This window comes from Manis pentadactyla, chromosome 2, assembly GCF_030020395.1.
Source record: "Manis pentadactyla isolate mManPen7 chromosome 2, mManPen7.hap1, whole genome shotgun sequence".
In the NCBI taxonomy this organism is placed as follows: Eukaryota; Metazoa; Chordata; class Mammalia; order Pholidota; family Manidae; genus Manis; species Manis pentadactyla.
The window spans coordinates 17,530,508-17,549,322 of record NC_080020.1 but is presented as its reverse complement, the minus strand read 5'-3'; the positions used below and the strand labels follow the sequence as shown (position 1 = coordinate 17,549,322).

The following is an 18,815-nucleotide window of genomic DNA, read 5'->3' as shown; positions in this document are numbered from 1 at the left end:
TATTTTCATTGCTCCAGAAAGAAACACTATATACTTTCGCTATCAGTTTTCACCTCCCCAGGTGTAGGTATCTATTAATCTACTTTCTGTATCTAGAATTTAGTCTGGACAGTTCACATAAATGGAATCATACAATGTGTGGTCTTTTGTGTCTGGCTTATTTCACTTCGCATTTATCAAGGTTCATCCATTTCGTAGCATGTATCGGGACTTCATTCCTTCTTATGACTGAATAATATTCCACTGTATGGACATATATCACTTTTGTTTATGCACTCATCAGTTAATGAACATTTGGGTTGTTTCTACTTTCGGAAATTATGAATAATGCTGTTATTAACATTCAAATATTTATTTTTAAAAGTACTTTTATATAAAATTAATGTTTTTTTGAAATTATGACACAAAAAGTTTTTTTCAAGTTCTATACACTCAACTAAAATTCTCTCGGATATTATGCAGACGACTCCTTAAACATTTTCATGACAAATGGATCTGAGTGAAGGAATACAAAATATGAATAATATATAGTACTGTAATTCATCTTCTTAAGCAATTATAAAAAACACGGATAATGCCAGGGTATTAATAGCAGTATAGAGCGTCTTCAAATTGAACAGCATGTGATATGAAAGACCTTGTTTGGAAGTCTCTCTACTCAAGCCTTCTAACAATAAACTTAATGAACAGAAGTTATTGGAATGGTACATAGTAACAGAAAAGGGTTGGTTTAAGTTTTCACGGAATTATTATAATCTTGTGTATTTGGTAATACAAAACGTTTCTGTTGTAAAGATAGTGAAATCAAGAATGTCAGTGCAAAACAATGCTGTGTAATGTAGTTTTACAAGTATATCATATTAAAAATTAAATTTATGATCATGAAATAAAATGCTGAAAAATAAAAGTGATTACTATTTTGAGAAACTTGGTTGAAATACATGTTGGATGTTCTTCAATTTAAATAAGAAGAGTATATTTGTTGCATTTAGCTCTAAAAGAAGGATTCGTAGATTTTATAAAATTTATAATGAATTTATCTCAATTTCTACTTGATCATAATCTCAAAGGCGTCTATCAATAGAAATTTAAAGACATTATTGAGACCTTCATGAATTAACTTCATTAAAAACTCCATGTTCATCATCGTCGTGTTCAACTTTAAATCTTAACATCACACGTCTGTTTATTAATAAGCAGTGGTGTTAGATAACAGTCAAAGTGAGAAGTCTAATGCATTCATCCATTTATTTCTCCACCACCGTCCGTCGTAATTCCACTAACCACCGCTAGGGTGAGACGAAAGCGGTCTGGCGTTCACCTTTACGTGGAATCTTGGAAATCGCACAGCACCATGACGTGCCCCGAAGACGTAGGTGTAGACGAGGAACAAAAGGGAAGCCCCAGCGTCGATGTGGCAGCAGTCTGCACCTTCGCTCGCTGCCTGCGGCTAGGCCGGTCACGGTCAGGCGCAGCGATGGAGCAGACTGGTTGCAGCCTCCATCAGCCGTTGAGGGCCAAGACATGGTGGAAGGCAGTGGAGGGGCTGGGTAGAGGCTGGGGGAGGGCAAACGAAAGAGGCCGCGGAGGAGGAAGCCCAAGCGCCGAGGGACACACCGAGGGGACGCTCCTGCCCTTCCAACAGGCGGGGGCCCAGCTCCAGGGGCGCCCGCAGCTTCCTCCATCTTGGTTGATGGAGGCAGGGAGCGGCGACTGGGTCTCCCCACCGTCGCGCCTGTCCCCCAAGGCCCCGCGGGTGCAGACGCTGGCATCAGGGGCTGTCCCCTCGGTCGAATGGCGGAGCCCAGTTGGGGCTTCCCGGGGACAAGTTTCCCAGCCCCACGAGGTTTGGTTTTGAATTGGTCCCAAGTTCCCACAGCGGTCCCTACAAAATGGAGGACGTCGTCTCCTGCAGCCATGACGGGAGGTGGGGGGACGACTCCCCACGGGGGTGAGGCGAGGCTGGAAGTGCGTCCGCTCCCCTCAGAGCACTCGGGAATCCACTTCGTCCGCTGCCCCGACCTCCCACTTTTGCCCGGCTCCAGCCCCTGCCCGGGCCTGCCCCTCACTGGGGGCTTCAAGGAACTGGGCAGGGAGGGCGCTGGGGACATCGAGGCCGCGTCTCTCCTCGGGCAGGGTCGTCTGGAGCGGCTGCAGCGGCCTAGGCGCCCAGGCCCGAGCGAGGGCAGGCGGCCCCGGCCTCAGCCTCTCGGGCTACGCGGGCACCGGACAGACCCCAGACCCCAGGGACCGGGCCCACGGCTGGTGCAGCGGGCAGCGACACCCGGGCTGCCTGACCCTGACGGACACGGGGTGGGGGGTAGGGTGGGAGACGGGGGTAAAGGAGGGGAGGGACGCGGCTGAGAGCCGAGGGCTGGCGGAGCGGGGAGTGGAATGGCAGCGCTGGGGGTGTGGCCTGAGCCTGATGGACGGCCTTCCGAGCCACCCCCTCGAGGGTGGGGTTCCTGAAGGAAGGCAGAGGCATCCAATGGACGTGCCCGAGGTGCCTCGGCCCGCCCTCCCCAGCTACCAGTGAGGGTGTGGCGGGCGGGGCCTCGCCGGGCTCAGCCTCGCCGCCGCCGCCGCCTCCTCCGCCTCCTGCTCCTCACCAGCGCTAAAGCCGGGACCGGACCGAGCGGAGTTGTGCGTGTTGCGAAGAGGGGTGGGCCGGGGGAGGGGGGGGTTCGTTCCGCGGCGCGGCAACCAGAACCGGGTGAGGTTTGTCCCCGCTGTCTTTCCAGTCCAGGTCCGCGGGTAGTGGGGGTGGCTGGGAGCAGCGCAGCCTCCGGAGGAGGGAGGAGGCAGAGGCGGAGGCGACTGGGGAGGCGGAGATGGCTGAGGGCAGCCTCCGGGGCCTCCCACCGACCCGGGATTAGTACCCCGCGGCGCGGCTGCCGTCCGCTGCCGCGTCGGGCCTCGGGGGCTGCTCCGGGCTCGGTTCATGACGCGGGCGCCTTCGCGGGCGGCCCGCAGGGCTCAGGCGTGAGGGCGAGGCCGGGCGGGCCGGGTGAGGCGGCCGCCGGGGCTGGGGTCGCTCGGGGGCGGGGGCCGCCCGGGCCGGGGCGGCGTGAGGTCGGGGGTATTTTTTCTTTCTTTCTTGCGGGGGGAGGAGGGAGGGGAGACGGGGGGAGGGGCGCCTCAGGTCGTTCTCCCGCTCACAGGGCTGCGCTCCCACCTTCCCTGCCGAGGCCCGAGGTCCCCAAGTTTTTCGGGGCGAGGGTGCTGTCTCCCCCACGCCGGGTCCCCTCCTCGCTCCTCTCTTTCCCGGCGCTGCGCTGCGCGGCTCTTGCTCACGTATTGTTTGGCTGGGTCTCTAATGGCGGACGGGGAGGCAGCGCTGCCGGTCGCCGACTGCGGGGGGGTGGGGGGTAAGTCTTGGGCCCAGGGTAACTGCTTGGGGCACATACGGGAGGTTTCAGCCCCGCGTTGACGTGAGCCGCTCCTGTTCTCCGAATTGGTGGCCGGAGTGACGGGGAAGATGCTAGGTGGGCAATTTAGGAGGGAATTCAATTCCAGTGCTGGCGTCGAGGCAATGTTTGCCCTTCCCCCCCCTCCCCTCCGAGGAGAAGGCTTGGTGCCCTCCAGCCTCCTCCCTCTAGATTTTGCCTTTCACGTGGGTTAGGGTCCCAAATAGATATTCTACGCCTTTCTGCTCCACTTTACATAGGAGGGGTTCGTTGATCGCGGGCTGGGGATTAATAATAGAAGGGCCGAACCTCCTTGACCTCTTACTCCCTTCTCGGCCTCCTTTTGGTGGAAAGGGCTTGGTTCTCCCACCTGGTTAGATGCTCTTGATCCATTTTTCATTTTTCCTCTTACCCCAGGACCAGGAATCGCCTTCAGTCCTGACTGGTGTGCATCTTTGGCAGAAAGTGAGGAGGAAAACACCCCCATTGTGAGTCCTTTGCCCCTAATTTGTTGCTCTTGGAGGACGTTGTCAGGTTGTAGGGGTTCAGCCATGGGACTTGTCTGTCCCCGTTGTTTTGAGTGGGAGGAGCTTTCCCTCGGGTGGCAGCTGCCCCCGGGGCGAAGCCTGGGTAATGACTGGTGAGGCAGCTGGGAGTGGGCGCTGCTGTTTCCACCGCTGCAGACATCTCTCCTGCTGCTGCAATACCAACCTCAGCAACCAGACGACGGGCTCCTGCAGCTGCTCACGTTACCAGGGAGGAGGGGTGGTGTGGAGGGCATATTACTGGTGCCCTCTAGAGTTCCAAAGTGGGAATTGAAGTTATTTCGCTTTAATGTTATGCATGCAACCATCTTTAACACTTTTGCTGCTTTACCATGGATAATTGATCGAAGGGATTAAAAAAAAACCTCTTTAACTGTGTCCAATTTAAAACAAATTTGGCTAGTAGAGTTAATGATTTGGTAGACCTCTTTGATGTCTTTGCTTAGGAAATGGCATGAAGTCTATCTCTAGTACTCTAATTCCCCTCTAGTTTAACTAGTATACTGATCAGACCAGTTCATTGTTCTAGTTAACTGATAGTCTCCCATCTTCTGTGCTGATGAGTCTTCACTTGGGTGATTCTTGAATTGTTATCTTGAGTTATCATTTAATGCTTATAATTTGTTTTAAGGCAATCTTGTAGAGTGTTAGACAGATAAATATAAGCAGTCAAAATTTCAGTCATTTGAAATTAGAAAATACCATTGATGTTAGCATTGTGCACACATTGTATGTCTGGAGCCCATTGACAGTTGATAATGTAACTTGTAGATCTCTGTCAAAGGTGAGTCATAAATACAGTAGCTTATACTTAACCTTTAAATGGTCCCAAACAGGTCAAGACCATTTACTGAATACTGATTGTGAAGGATGATGTGGGGATCATTATCTTAAATACATACCATTCTAGGCACAGTGCAGGGCACTTTCATGTATTATTTCCTTTAATCTCAGCAGGTAGCCTGCAGGGTAATAAAAATAGCATGTATTGAGCCCTTATTATACTCCAGTATAATTCTAAGCTAAATTCTAAGAAAAAGTTTATTATGGAAACTTTAAAATTTAAGAGTGAGAATAGTAAACTGAACCTCCGTTTATCTATTATTTATATTGTGTAATTGTCAACACATGTCCAAACTAATTTTTAGCATGTAATTTAATTTAATCCTTAAGAAATACAGGCATAGATAACCAGGTAGTAATATTTGGTCATGCAAGCATTTGAACCTAAGCAATTTGATACAGTGCCTAAATTCAGCAACCATACTGCCCTCTTTTGAAGTACATAATATGCTTGTTTTAGAAATTTAGAAATTGAAACAGTGAAAAAACTTTCCAAGGTTAGAATCTTCTCAGCCTATATGCTTTTCCTGGAGAGCTATGTAAACAAATAGAAAACGTTTGAATCTTACTGAGTAGCTTTTAAAAGTATGATAGAAAAAGTTACCAATTAGATTATTTTACTGTTTTATTTAAAAACTAATAAGGCCTAGTTGAATCAGAAATAATACACTATCTTTTTCAGTGTCTTCTGTGTAAAATTTAGAGTCTGTAACTTGTTTCTTAAATACTTTAACTTGTATGAATATAACTTCTCATATAAGTTTAAAGCTCTTTTCAGGTGTTAGATCATTCAGCTGTAATGGATTAAGGATCAGATGGGTGATCTGATCTTCAAATAGGTGGTCAGTGCTTATTTTATCACCACATATTTTCACAAAAGATTTCCCTTTCTCACGTTTTCTTTGTTTTTAGTTGTGGTGGTGTTCGTGGAAAGTTTGATAATTGGTTGTGTTTAGTAGACATTTGGAGATGAGGACATACAAAATGTATAATCAGGACTTTTGTATTACACCAACACATGTATACTGATGAAAGCCATGGGTCTTTCAAGTAATACCAAAGTGTGGGTCATGTTTTGTTTAATGATTTAGCTCAGAATAAAAAACTCCTTTACTTAAATATATCAATAGTATATACTTAAATATACTAATGGTGTTTTAATGTGCTAGACAGTAAGATGAAGATAATCTGACAGTTTTTAATTGATCTTGATTAAATAAGTTATTTACTCACATTTATTGGGCTTGGGCACTTACTGTGGGTGAGATGCTTTTAGATGTTCTTAAGTATTTTGACAGTTAAAAATAACTGTGTATTTATGGCACCTTTCTTTAATGTATCCTTAGTAGTATGTTCCTCTCTCCTCTCCCACCTGTCCTTTCATAAAACATTTGGAGGAAAGATACAAGGTGATCCCTACATTTCCATGTTCTACTTTTATATAATTTTGTGAGCCAGACTTTTGTACCTTATGTGGTTAGGCAACCCTGAACCACTCAGATATCATCATGCAGATGCTGACATTAATGTTTAAGATTTCTGTGTGGATATGGAAATTGACATACTATCTATGTACAGCAGTGTTCATGTTCTTAAAAGTTTATTGTATTTTGCCCTTGTTTTAGTACAGAAGAGCATAAACTTCACACATTTGACACAAAGTGAACTTTACCTTCCTTCAGCTTCTGTGGTTACTACTGTGATAGAAATATTACGTATGAAATGCTGGAGCTCTGTTTTTGTTGTGAAAAGATGTAGTATAGTTAGAAACTATTTTTTGTCTTTCTAGGCATTAATACCTGTGTCTGCCCCATTTAACAATATTATTAACATATATATTGAGTAACATTTATCACAAGAAGACTGGCATTTCAACTTGCATGTGTTTTTTTTTAGAGAATGCAAGGCGAACCCAAATTTTAAGTGTCTTCTTCCATTGGAGTCTCTAACAGTATACTATGTAGGTCATTTTAAATGAGGAAACAAATAGATTGCTTTGACTCCATGCATTTTCCATTTTTTGATTTGTTGGTTAATTTTTTTATTCCTCTCAGAAAATAGAATTGGGATTTTAGTATTGAACAGAACTTTTGAACTACTCAAATTTAAAAGTTCTAATGCATAATTCCAGTATATAAGACCTTATAAAATTGCCATGGAGAAAAATCACTGTTGGATAAATCCGTAAGTTTGAACTATGCAGCTCTGGGTAACTATTAGTTTATTTTTACTTTGGTTGTATATCTGCAAGAAAATGCTCATTTTTATATCTGCAACCTGTTTTTTAAGTAGGTCACTTTGTAGTCTTAGGTTTCTGTTATTAAAATAAGAAATGGAAAGATGAGGGCCAGCACCACTTGGTAACAAGATAAGTTGGTTATATTAAAGTGTGTTAAAATTTACTATAATACATTGGAGTGTATCTGTTGTTTTATTGCCTATTTAACAATATATTCAGTTTTTGAATCAAGTTTTACACTTGAAGCATTTTGAAACATCTGTTTTAGAATAAAAAGATGTAAAGAGTTGTTCACAAAATCACCTGATTACATGACTTACTTGAAGGTTGCTCTTGGTTTTATTTTTAACTTCATAGCAATTGAAAATTAGCAGTAATAGAATTCAAGAAAAACTCAAGGTCTTTAATTTGAAAGAAGGGTATGACTGTTGGGAGTTTTTTTTTTACTGATGTGATCCATGTCCTGTAAGTTAATGTTTACTATTTCAGGAAATGATTTAAGAGTAAACTTTGGATAGGAAAATAAATAGGAATTAATATTTATTAGGTCTGGTTTAAAAGACACTTTTGCATGTTTGTTTTATTATTAAACATGTTATCTTTTTATTTATCCTTCTTGAAGAGTTGCCAAATTATTGCTTGAGAATTTCAGCCATTCTCTTTAATATCAGTAGTCTGCCAAGGACCTGGTTTTTTTTACTTCTCCAGAAGGTTCTGGATGTTTCCTCTTTAATTATTCCTAGTGAATTTGAAGGTCAGATTTGTTTTTGTGAGTTTAAAGCTTAATTTAAAAAAATACACCAAAATAATATGAAGTTATATGTCAATCAGGTCTCAGAAAAAAAGCTTTTCAAATACTTTATCCTTAAATTATTGTATGATTCTTATAATAAAATTATTGAATTGTAATTTTAAGATAATACTAGGAATAGAATTGTTGCAAGTTAAAAAATTTGGGGGAAGATCTGTTATAGTTGTAGTAAATTTATTTCTAACTATATAGGTAGGTTGGATAAGAAAAATTCTTAAAGACTATTTTAAATAAAATCATGATGCACACAGGTTTTAGAAGAAACTATACAATTTCACTGAGAGAAATTTAATTTTTTTTTTTTACTTCATAGCAAAGCCATGTATTTATTACTTTTATTAAAGTCACTTAAAAACCTTGTCTGTATTTATTATTCTAAGAATTTAGAACTGAAATTATGGTTTTGTAACTTAAAACATTAAAGAAATTATCCTGTAATACTGGAACAGTTTTATAATCATTTATTTCAAAGAGGCATGTCTTTTGCTTAGGAAGAGTGATATTTCTTGGACTATTGATCTGGACCAGACCGAGAATTAGGTCAGTGTAATCACTGAGGGCATTATAGAAATTATTTATTCAACAATCTGTATATTATGTCAAGTAGTCATAAAAGATGTGTTCTGTTAGAAATTGTCTGGCAGTTTCTTTGGCTCCATGGTTGGAAGAACGTTTCATCTAGACTTTTAATGCTAATACTATAGGATGCTCATTTGGAATTTCTAAGTTTTTATTTAGGCCCAGTGATTGTCTTATTAGTGAATTGTGTTTCCAGTTCTATAGAACTAAAGAAGTATCAGAGTGGAAGTGAAAATTTAGGTTCAATCAAATTTTTATTTTACCCTTTTGTTTAAGATTTCTGTTTGAATTTTTCCTTTGAAGCTTGTCTTTATTTATTTATTTGTTTGTTTGTTTGTTTGTTACCATGAATACACAATTACATGAGCAACATTGTGGTTACTAGATTTCCTCCATTATCAAGTCCCCATCACATGCTCCATTACAGTCACTGTCCATCAGCATAGTAAAGATGGTCTTTTTTTTTTTATTGTTTCAGTTTATTTTAATTGTTTCTGACCCTGATAAGGTGTCTTAATTCTTACATGTTCATGGTTCTATCTTTTTTTTTTGAAGTAATGGATATTTTGCTCTTGTTTTATTAGTTAAAAAAATAATTACTATAAAATTAAACTAGTATTGGCTTTACAACTTTGATTACTATGAATATTGGCACTTTGTATTTTTATTTTTTTTTGTCTCTTTTAACATTGTATAGTCCTGTTTCTTAATCAAATAAGTTTGAACTCCTATCTAGGAAGTCATTCCATTTTGTATCTCTGAACAGTTTTACGTTGCTCATCAAAGAGTAGCATCTGTTCAAGTTTGTCTTTGTCTTCATGACAAATTCCTGACTTTTGTTATTCCTTGTTCTCTACATTTGTATATCACATTTTCTATTCTTCATGTCCTTGTCCAGCTGTTTTCATTTTGTCTTCCTCCTGGACTAAAGTGTTCCTTTGTCTTTGTTTTTTCCTAACTCCTCTTGGATTTTGAAAAAATACTACATGGTATCACACAGTATTTGTAATAGCATCCCTAAGTTCTAAGTCTAAATTTGCTGTATTGTATGAGGCATACTGCAATGTTAGTAAACTTAAATTTGGTGAGATCATGGAATGTGGGTGTAGTTCTAGTGGTATATTGGAGCCTCACATGGAAAGGGGTTTGTATAGTCCTGTTTCTTAATCAAGTAAGTTTGAACTCCTATCTAGGAAATCATTCCATTTTGTATCTGAACAGTTTTACGTTGCTCATCAAAGAGTAGCTTCTGTTCAAGTTTGTCTTTGTCTTCATGACAAATCCCTGACTTTTGTTTTGCAGTTTTTAATTCTGCAGTTTTTTTGCCTAAAAATTCCATTTTTGTCACCTGACTGTTGCTAGAGGATTTGCAGTTTGCCATGAGTTTGGAGCCAGATTGGTGTTCAAATATGCCCTACCCATGAAGTAACTTTTGGGGTGATGAAAGGACTAGGTTTTGATGACTGTACAAGTGTATAAATTTACTGAAAAAGACAACACTTTTTACTTCAATTTTGTCATGTGTAAATTATACCTCATAAAACTGTTAAAAACCAGTTTTGCTCTACCATTTGCCAGTTTATGATCTCTGGTAAGTCATTTAATTCTCTGGACCTTAGTTTACTCATTTGACAGTGTGAGTATTGTATTGCCTACTTTCTTGAGATTGTTGTGAGATTAGGATTAAAAACAGTAACAGGGTAATGTGACGGGCTAATAGGTGCTTAGTTAACAGCACCTACAATTCTTCAGTGTCTCTGGACCAGATATACTTTTGTTGTCACCACTGGTACAGTAAACTCACTGAATGCTCATGTGATAGTAGGATTTACATCTTCCTCTTCACTGACTTCTCTCTGCTGACTCCTATATTAGTCTACAATATGCTAAAGTGATAAATCCTCAGAATCTCTACACCTTTTCCAAATTTACAAACATCTTCCTTTTCCCATACTTTTCAAAAGAAATTCGCCGATTTGCACTTTCAACACTATACCAGGTTTGCTGTTAATTAACAAATCTTAAAGTGCTTCTTTTTTTGTCTTAATTGAAACACTTGAAATTTAATACATTTCCTTGAAACTCTCTTGACTTCTGGAACTTTGAACTTAACATGATCTTGTACTTCTGACCATCTCCTTCACTTCTCACTATACTCTAAAATGTTGAGACCTTATTTCCAAAAGTAATCAGCCCTCTCCTGTTTTATTTTGTACTTTGACCTTAGTCAATTGTGCTAGAAAATAAGGAGTTATATTTATAAGACACTTTTATCTTCTTATTCCAGTCTACAACCAGATTAATTTTTCGTAAAGCCAAGTCTGATCACATTTACTCACTTTGCAAAAGTTTAAGAGATTCATTATGGCATGCAAAAAAAATCCAAACTAAACCTGGACTTTAAAGTCTTTAAAAAGAAGAAATCGATTTTTATGTTGTAATGAATTGACATTCTCAACACAAGTCTAATATTCTTGCTTGATGTAAAACCTATCCTTAATGTTGCAAGTCTTCAGCTGATTAATATTAATTTGATTTTTAGCTGTCAATGTATTAAATGAGTGTACAAGTCTCAATTCTGTATGATTCAGGGATAATGTGGTATAATGAAAGGTTTGTGGACTTTAGGTACAAATTCTGGTTTTGCCACTTAACAGCTGAAGGCCATAGGAAATCTACTTGATTACACCGAATAGTTTACTCATCTGCCAAATGGGGGTAATGATAATATATTTAAGGTATCTATTATAAGATGCATTTTAAGGTAGTTGTGATGAGCATGGTACCAAATATGTCTTTTAATAAATGATAGTTATTACTGTATTAGATGTGCGATAAAATTTAGAGACAAGTAGACTTAAGTCATGAATGGGTTGAATAAATGGTGAATGAAATAAGACTTGTGCCTTTGCTTCAGGGCTTTAAATATTTACTAGATAATTTAAAAAACAAAAACTTCATTGAATTGTCAATGATATGTAGGATTGTCTACTTATTTTCTGAAATTTGACTATTAAGGGAGAAAAAACAGATTTTCTTTGGTATACTCCATTGTCAAAAATTTGTATTCCTTTGAATGTTAAGATCAGTCAGTGAACATCTGAAGAGCACATCTGTGGGAAAGAATGTTGTCAAAATTGTCATGATTTTTGAGTTATGAAATAGAGGCAGTAGATTTTTATACAATAATAATTTGTACTGAAGAAATAAGTTCTTAGTATCTGAAGTCCTTTAGTCTTTTTGAATCTGTGGTCTCATCTGTTAATTGAGGCAAGTATTGTTTCTTTAGATTAGATGAGGTCTTAATCATGAAACTTTTGAATTCACATAAAGAAGGGAATATTCTTGTTAAAGCCCTCTACTCCGTCATGTTTAAGTAGTAGGGAAAATTTGTTATCAAAACAGTTGTTATGCTAGGTCACAGGTTTGGAATATTAAGTGTCATGACAGTAAGTGAATGCTTGTTTCTGAATAAACATGGTTGAAGTTTACTTTTGTTATCGTTCTTCAACTGTCTTTGGAGGAGGAAGTGTAGTTTTATTTAGCTTATTTGGTTAAGGGTTAAAAAGTGATAGGGTATGATAACCTTTTCTTTAAAATTACAATATTTTTTTAAACTAAGGTATTATTGATATACACTTATATGAAGGTTTCACATAAAAAACAATGTGGTTACTGCATTCACTAATTATCGAGTCCCCCCCAAATCCCATTGTAGTCACTGTCCATCAGTGTAGTAAGATGCCACAGCATCACTACTTGTCTTCTCTGCTAGCTACACTGCCTTCCCCATGATGTAAAACCTACATCACGTGTACTATTCATAATACCCCTCAATCCCCTTCTCCCTCCCTCCCCACCCATCCTCCCATCACCCCTCCCCTTTGGTAACCCCTAGTCCCTTGGAGTTTGTGAGTCTGCTGCTGTTCTGTTCCTTCAGTTTTGCTTCCTTGTTATACTCCACAAATGAAGGAAATCATTTGGTACTTGTCTTTCTCTGCCTAGCTTATTTCACTGAGCATAATACCCTCCAGCCTCCATCCATGTTGTGGTAAATGGTAGGATTTGTTTGTTTCTTATGGATGAATAGTATTCCGTTGTGTATATATACCACATCTTCTTTATCCATTCATCTACTGCTGGACACTTAGGTTGCTTCCATATCTTGGCTTTTGTAAATAGTGCTGCAAAAACATAGGGGTGCATATGTCTATTTGAATCTGAGAATTTGTATTCTTTGGGTAAATTCCTAGCAGTGGAATTCCTGAGTCAAATGGTATTTCTGTTTTTAGTTTTTTGAGGAACCTCCATACTGCTTTCCACAATGGTTGAACTAGTTTACATTCCCACCAGCAGTGTAGGAGGGTTCCCCTTTCTTCTCATCCTTGCCATCATTTGTTGTTAGTCCTTTTGATGCTGGCCATCCTAACTGGTGTGAGGTGATATCTCATTGTGGTTTTAATTTGCATCCCTGATAATTAGTGATGTGGAGCATCTTTTCATGTGCCTGTTGTCCATCAGAATTTCTTCTGTGGAGAATTGTCTGTTCATATCCTCTCCCCATTTTGTAATCGGGTTATTTGCTTTTTGGGTGTTGAGACATGTGAGTTCTTTATATATTTTGGATGATAACCCCTTGTCGGATATGTTGTTTACAAATATATTCTCCCATACTGTAGGATACCTTTTGTTCTGTTGATGGTGTCCTTGGCTGTACAGAAGCCTTTTGGCTTGAGGTAGTCCCATTTGCTCATTTTTGCTTTTGTTTCCCTTGCTCGAGGAGATGCGTTCAGGAAAAAGTTGCTCATGTTTATATTCAAGAGATTTTTGCCTATGTTGTCTTCTAAGAGTTTTATGGTTTCATGACGTACATTCAAGTCTTTGATCCATTTCGAGTTTACTTTTGTGTATGGGGTTAGACAATAATTCAGTTTCATTCTCTTGCATGTAGCTGTCCAGTTTTGCCAACACCAGTTGTTGAAGAGGCTGTCATTTCCCCATTGTATGTACATGGCTTCTTTATCATATATTAATTGACCATATGTGGCTGGGTTTTTATCTGGGCTCTCTAGTCTGGTTCATTGGTCTATGGGTCTGTTCTTGTGCCAGTACTAAATTGTCTTGATTACTGTGGCTTTGTAGTAGAGCTTGAAATTGAGGAACATAATCCCCCACTTTATTCATCCTCCTCAGGATTGCTTTGGCTATTCGGGGTCTTTTGTGGTTCCATATGAATTTTAGAACTATGTGCTCTAGTTCATTGAAGAATGCTGTTGGTATTTTGATAGGGATTGCATTGAATCTATAGATTGTTTTAGGCAGGATGGCCATTTTGATGATATTAATTCTTCCTATCCATGAGTATGGGATGTATTTCCATTTATTGGTATCTTTAATTTCTCTCATGAGTGTCTTGTAGTTTTCAGGGTATGGGTCTTTCACTTCCTTCGTTATATTTATTTCTAGGTATTCTATTCTTTTTGATGCAGTTGTGAATGGAATTGTTTTCCTGATTTCTCTTTCTGCTAGTTCATTATTAATGTATAGGAATGCAACAGATTTCTGTGTATTAATTTTGTATCCTGCAACTTTGCTGAATTCAGATATTAGATCTAGTAGTTTTGGAGTGGATTCCTTAGGGTTTTTTTTTGCATCTCTCATATTTATTGATCAAATGGTTGTTAACAACAATAAAATTCTGTATAGGGGAGTCAATGCTCAATGCACAATCATTAATCCACCCTAAGCCAAATTCTCGTCAGTCTCCAATCTTCTGAAGCATAACGAACAAGTTCTTACATGGTGAACAAATTCTTACATAGTGTTTAAGTTCTTACATGGTGAACAGTACAAGGGCAGTCATCACAGAAACTTTTGGTTTTGATCACGCATTATGAACTATAAACAATCAGGTCAAATATGAATATTCGTTTGATTTTTATACTTGATTTATATGTGGATCCCACATTTCTCCCTTTATTATTATTATTATTATTATTTTTAATAAAATGCTGAAGTGGTAGGTAGATGCAAGATAAAGGTAGAAAACATAGTTTAGTGTTGTAAGAGACCAAATGTAGATGATCAGGTGTGTGCCTGTAGACTATGTGTTAATCCAAGCTAGACAAGGGCAATAAAACATCCATGGATGCAGAAGATTTCTCTCAAAACGGGGGGTGAGGTTCTAAGCCTCACCTCTGTTGATCCCCAATTTCTCACCTGTTGAACCCCCTGCGACTGTGCCTGTCTTAGGTTGTTCCTCCCTTGAGGAATCTTACCCGTCTCTGGCTAACCAGTCATCTTCCGAGGCCATACAGGGAAATGTAAAGTTGGTAAGTGAGAGATAAGCCATATTGTTCGAAAAGGTTAGCTTTTTACTTCTTTGCAGATTTATGCCCTGTGGCTTCTATGCCCAGCATTTGTCTTGAGGTATCTTTACCACTTGGAGGAATTATGATACTTGGTAAATTCGATATGAGGCACGAATTCTATTTAAGGGTTGTAATTAGGAAGGAAGAAGAAAAGCTATAGAAGTAGCAGACGGAAGAAAACATGGGAAGATTGATTATTTCTTTGACATATCTTCTTGTAGAGTAACTTAAGCATGTATAGGTCTTAAACTACTAATTAAATTGTGCACACACATTAACATAATAGGAATACAGTTACATAATCACAGCAGACCTATAATTACCAGCCATCTCCAGTGAAACCAAGAAAACCAGTTAGGCACCTTAGGCATTTGTGAGAATTTATCTATGATATGATGGATATTGTCCAACTGTACTTGCACAGTCTGACAGAAATCAGACAAATTTAAACAACCCATTCCTGGGAACTGTTCGCATCCCATATGTTCTTTTAACAGTAGATAGTCTGTAATTGTAAGATTTTGGAGCACTACAACTTGCACTTCTCCTAATTCTTGGTTGAGTTCCAACAGTATAGGTCCAGTCAAATTTGTTGTTTTACTGTATGCACAGGCCAGCTTAGATATCTCCTTCTTCATTCCCATGGCAAGTCCAGGAACCGGTGGGATGAATGCAGCTACAGCTGTAGCAGTGCCTGGATTTTTGTTGAGGTTTTTTGATGATCATCTTCTGGTATGAGTCTTCCAGAGAGTGCCGATGTTGGAAGTTCTTCATATCGTATCTTAGTTCATTTTCTGGGTAGCCAAATTAGGCTTTGATCCTCTGTATAAACACAAACAGACCCTTTGCCCACACTTTGATATGCCCTTTATATCATTGTGTAGAACTCATTGGAGGTCACCACACAGGAACTGCTTTTTTTTTTTTAAGAGAAAGGAATATTATCAAAAATGTACCTCCATAGCCGATCATCTGACACCCTGTAAGTGATCAAAATTAAGGATATTTAAAGCATGCATTAATTGTTGATTTACAGATAGTTTTAACCTATCAGGGAGTAACCCCCTTTTCTTTCTTTTTTTTTGTTATCTTTAATCTACACTTACATGAAGAATATTATGTTTACTAGGCTCTCCCCTATACCAGGTCCCCCCTATAAACCCCTTTACAGTCACTGTCCATCAGCATAGCAAAATGTTGTAGAATCACTACTTGTCTTCTCTGTGTTGTACAGCCCTCCCCTTTCTCCAAACCCCCCATTATGCTTGCTAATCTTAATACGCCCCTTCTTCCCCCCCACTGTCCCTCCCTACACACCCATCCTCCGAGTCCCTTTCCCTTTGGTACCTGTTAGTTCATTCTTGGGTTCTGTGATTCTGCTGCTGTTTTGTTCCTTCAGTTTTTCCTTTGTTCTTATACTCCACAGATGAGTGAAATCATTTGGTATTTCTCTTTCTCCGCTTTGCTTATTTCACTGAGCATAATACCCTCCAGCTCCATCCATGTTGCTGCAAATGGTAGAATTTGCCCTCTTCTTATGGCTGAGTAGTATTCCATTGTGTATATGTACTACAACTTCTTTATCCATTAATCTACCGATGGACATTTAGGTTGCTTCCAATTCTTGGCTATTGTAAATAGTGCTGCGATAAACATAGGGGTGCACTGATCTTTCTCACACTTGATTGCTGCGTTCTTAGGGTAAATTCCTAGGAGTGCAATTCCTGGGTCAAATGGTAAGTCTGTTTTGAGCATTTTGATGTACCTCCATACTGCTTTCCACAATGGTTGAACTAATTTACATTCCCACCAGCAGTGTAGGAGGGTTCCCCTTTCTCCACAGCCTCGCCAACATTTGTTGTTGTTTGTCTTTTGGATGGCAGCCATCCTTACTGGTGTGAGGTGATACCTCATTGTAGTTTTAATTTGCATTTCTCTGATAATTAGCGATGTGGAGCATCTTTTCATGTGTCTGTTGGCCATCTGTATTTCTTTTTTGGAGAACCGTCTGTTCAGTTCCTCTGCCCATTTTTTAATTGGGTTATTTGTTTTTTGTTTGTTGAGGCGTGTGAGCTCTTTATATATTTTGGACATCAAGCCTTTATTGGATCTGTCATTTACAAATATATTCTCCCATACTGTAGGGTTCCTTTTTGTTCTATTGATGGTGTCTTTTGCTGTACAGAAGCTTTTCAGCTTAATATAGTCCCACTTGTTCATTTTTGCTGTGGTTTTCCTTGCCCAGGGAGATATGTTCAAGAAGAGGTCACTCATGTTTATGTCTAAGAGGTTTTTGCCTATGTTTTTTTCCAAGAGTTTAATGGTTTCATGACTTACATTCAGGTCTTTGATCCATTTTGAGGTTACTTTTGTATATGAGGTTAGACAGTGGTCCAGTTTCATTCGCCTACATGTAGCTGTCCAGTTTTGCCAGCACCATCTGTTGAAGAGACTGTCATTTCGCCATTGTATATCCATGGCACCTTTATCAAATATTAATTGACCATATATGTTTGGGTTAATGTCTGGAGTCTCTAGTCTGTTCCACTGGTCTGTGGCTCTGTTCTTGTGCCAGTACCAAATTGTCTTGATTACTATGGCTTTATAGAAGAGCTTGAAGTTGGGGAGTGAGATCCCCCTTACTTTATTCTTCTTTCTCAGGATTGCTTTGGCTATTCGGGGTCTTTGGTGTTTCCATATGAATTTTTGAATTATTTGTTCCAGTTCATTGAAGAATGTTGCTTGTAGTTTGATAGGGATTGCATCAAATCTGTATATTGCTTTGGGCAGGATGGCCATTTTGACGATATTAATTCTTCCTAGCCATGAGCATGGGATGAGTTTCCATCTGTTAGTATCCCCTTTAATTTCTCTTAAGATTGACTTGTAGTTTTCAGAGTATAAGTCTTTCACTTCTTTGGTTAGGTTTATTCCTAGGTATTTTATTCTTTTTGATGCTATTGTGAATGGAGTTGTTTTCCTGATTTCTCTTTCTGTTGGTTCATTGTTAGTGTATAGGAAAGCCACAGATTTCTGTGTGTTGATTTTGTATCCTGCAACTTTGCTGTATTCCGATATCAGTTCTAGTAGTTTTGGAGTGGAGTCTTTAGGGTTTTTTATGTACAATATCATGTCATCTGCAAATAGTGACAGTTTAACTTATTCTTTACCAATCTGGATTCCTAGTATTTCTTTGTTTTGTCTGATTGCCGTGACTAGGACCTCCAGTACTATGTTAAATAACAGTGGGGAGAGTGGGCATCCCTGTCTAGTTCCCGATCTCAGAGGAAAAGATTTCAGCTTCTTGCTGTTCAGTAAAATGATAGCTGTGGGTTTATCATAAATAGCCTTTGTTATGTTGAGGTACTTGCCCTCTATTCCCATTTTGCTGAGAGTTTTTATCATGAATGGATGTTGAAATTTGTCAAATGCTTTTTCAGCGTCTATGGAGATGATCATGTGGTTTTTGTCTTTCTTTTTGTTGATGTGGTGGATGATGTTGATGGATTTTCGAATGTTGTACCATCCTTGCATCCCTGGGATGAATCCCACTTGGTCATGGTGTATGATCTTTTTGATGTATTTTTGAATTCGGTTTACTAATATTTTGTTGAGTATTTTTGCATCTGTGTTCATCAGGGATATTGGTCTGTAGTTTTCTTTTTTGGTGGGTTCTTTGACTGGTTTTGGTATTAGGGTGATTTTGGCTTCATAGAATGAGTTTGGGAGTATTCTCTCCTCTTCTACTTTTTGGAAAACTTTAAGGAGAATGGGTATTATGTCTTTCCTGTATGTCTGGTAAAATTCCGAAGTAAATCCATCTGGCCCGGGAGTTTTGTTATTTGGTAGTTTTTTGTTTACCGCTTTAATTTTGTTGCTGGTAATTGGTCTGTTTAGATTTTCTGTTTCTTTTTGGGTCAGTCTTGGAAGGTTGTATTTTTCTAGGAAGTTGTCCATTTCTCCTAGGTTTCCCAGCTTGTTAGCATATAGGTTTTCATAGTACTCTCTAATAATTCTTTG

The 18,815-nt window shown here is 39.3% G+C and overlaps 1 protein-coding gene across 12 annotated transcripts in view; it reads left to right on the top strand.

The window, feature by feature from the left end:
- The first annotated feature begins 2,571 nt into the window (after window positions 1-2,571).
- The window catches only part of ZMYM2 (zinc finger MYM-type containing 2), a 164,475-nt gene continuing 148,231 nt past the window's right edge, over window positions 2,572-18,815 (top strand). For 11 of the 12 annotated variants that reach the window (XR_005029786.2, XR_005029785.2, XR_005029784.2 and 8 more), the window contains exons 1-2: window positions 2,600-2,713; window positions 3,825-3,895. The gene's annotated coding sequence lies outside the window, so the exon portion shown is untranslated. Of the gene's footprint in view, window positions 2,714-3,824; window positions 3,896-18,815 lie in introns of all 12 variants that reach the window. The other variant, XM_057490439.1, reaches the window with a different exon arrangement.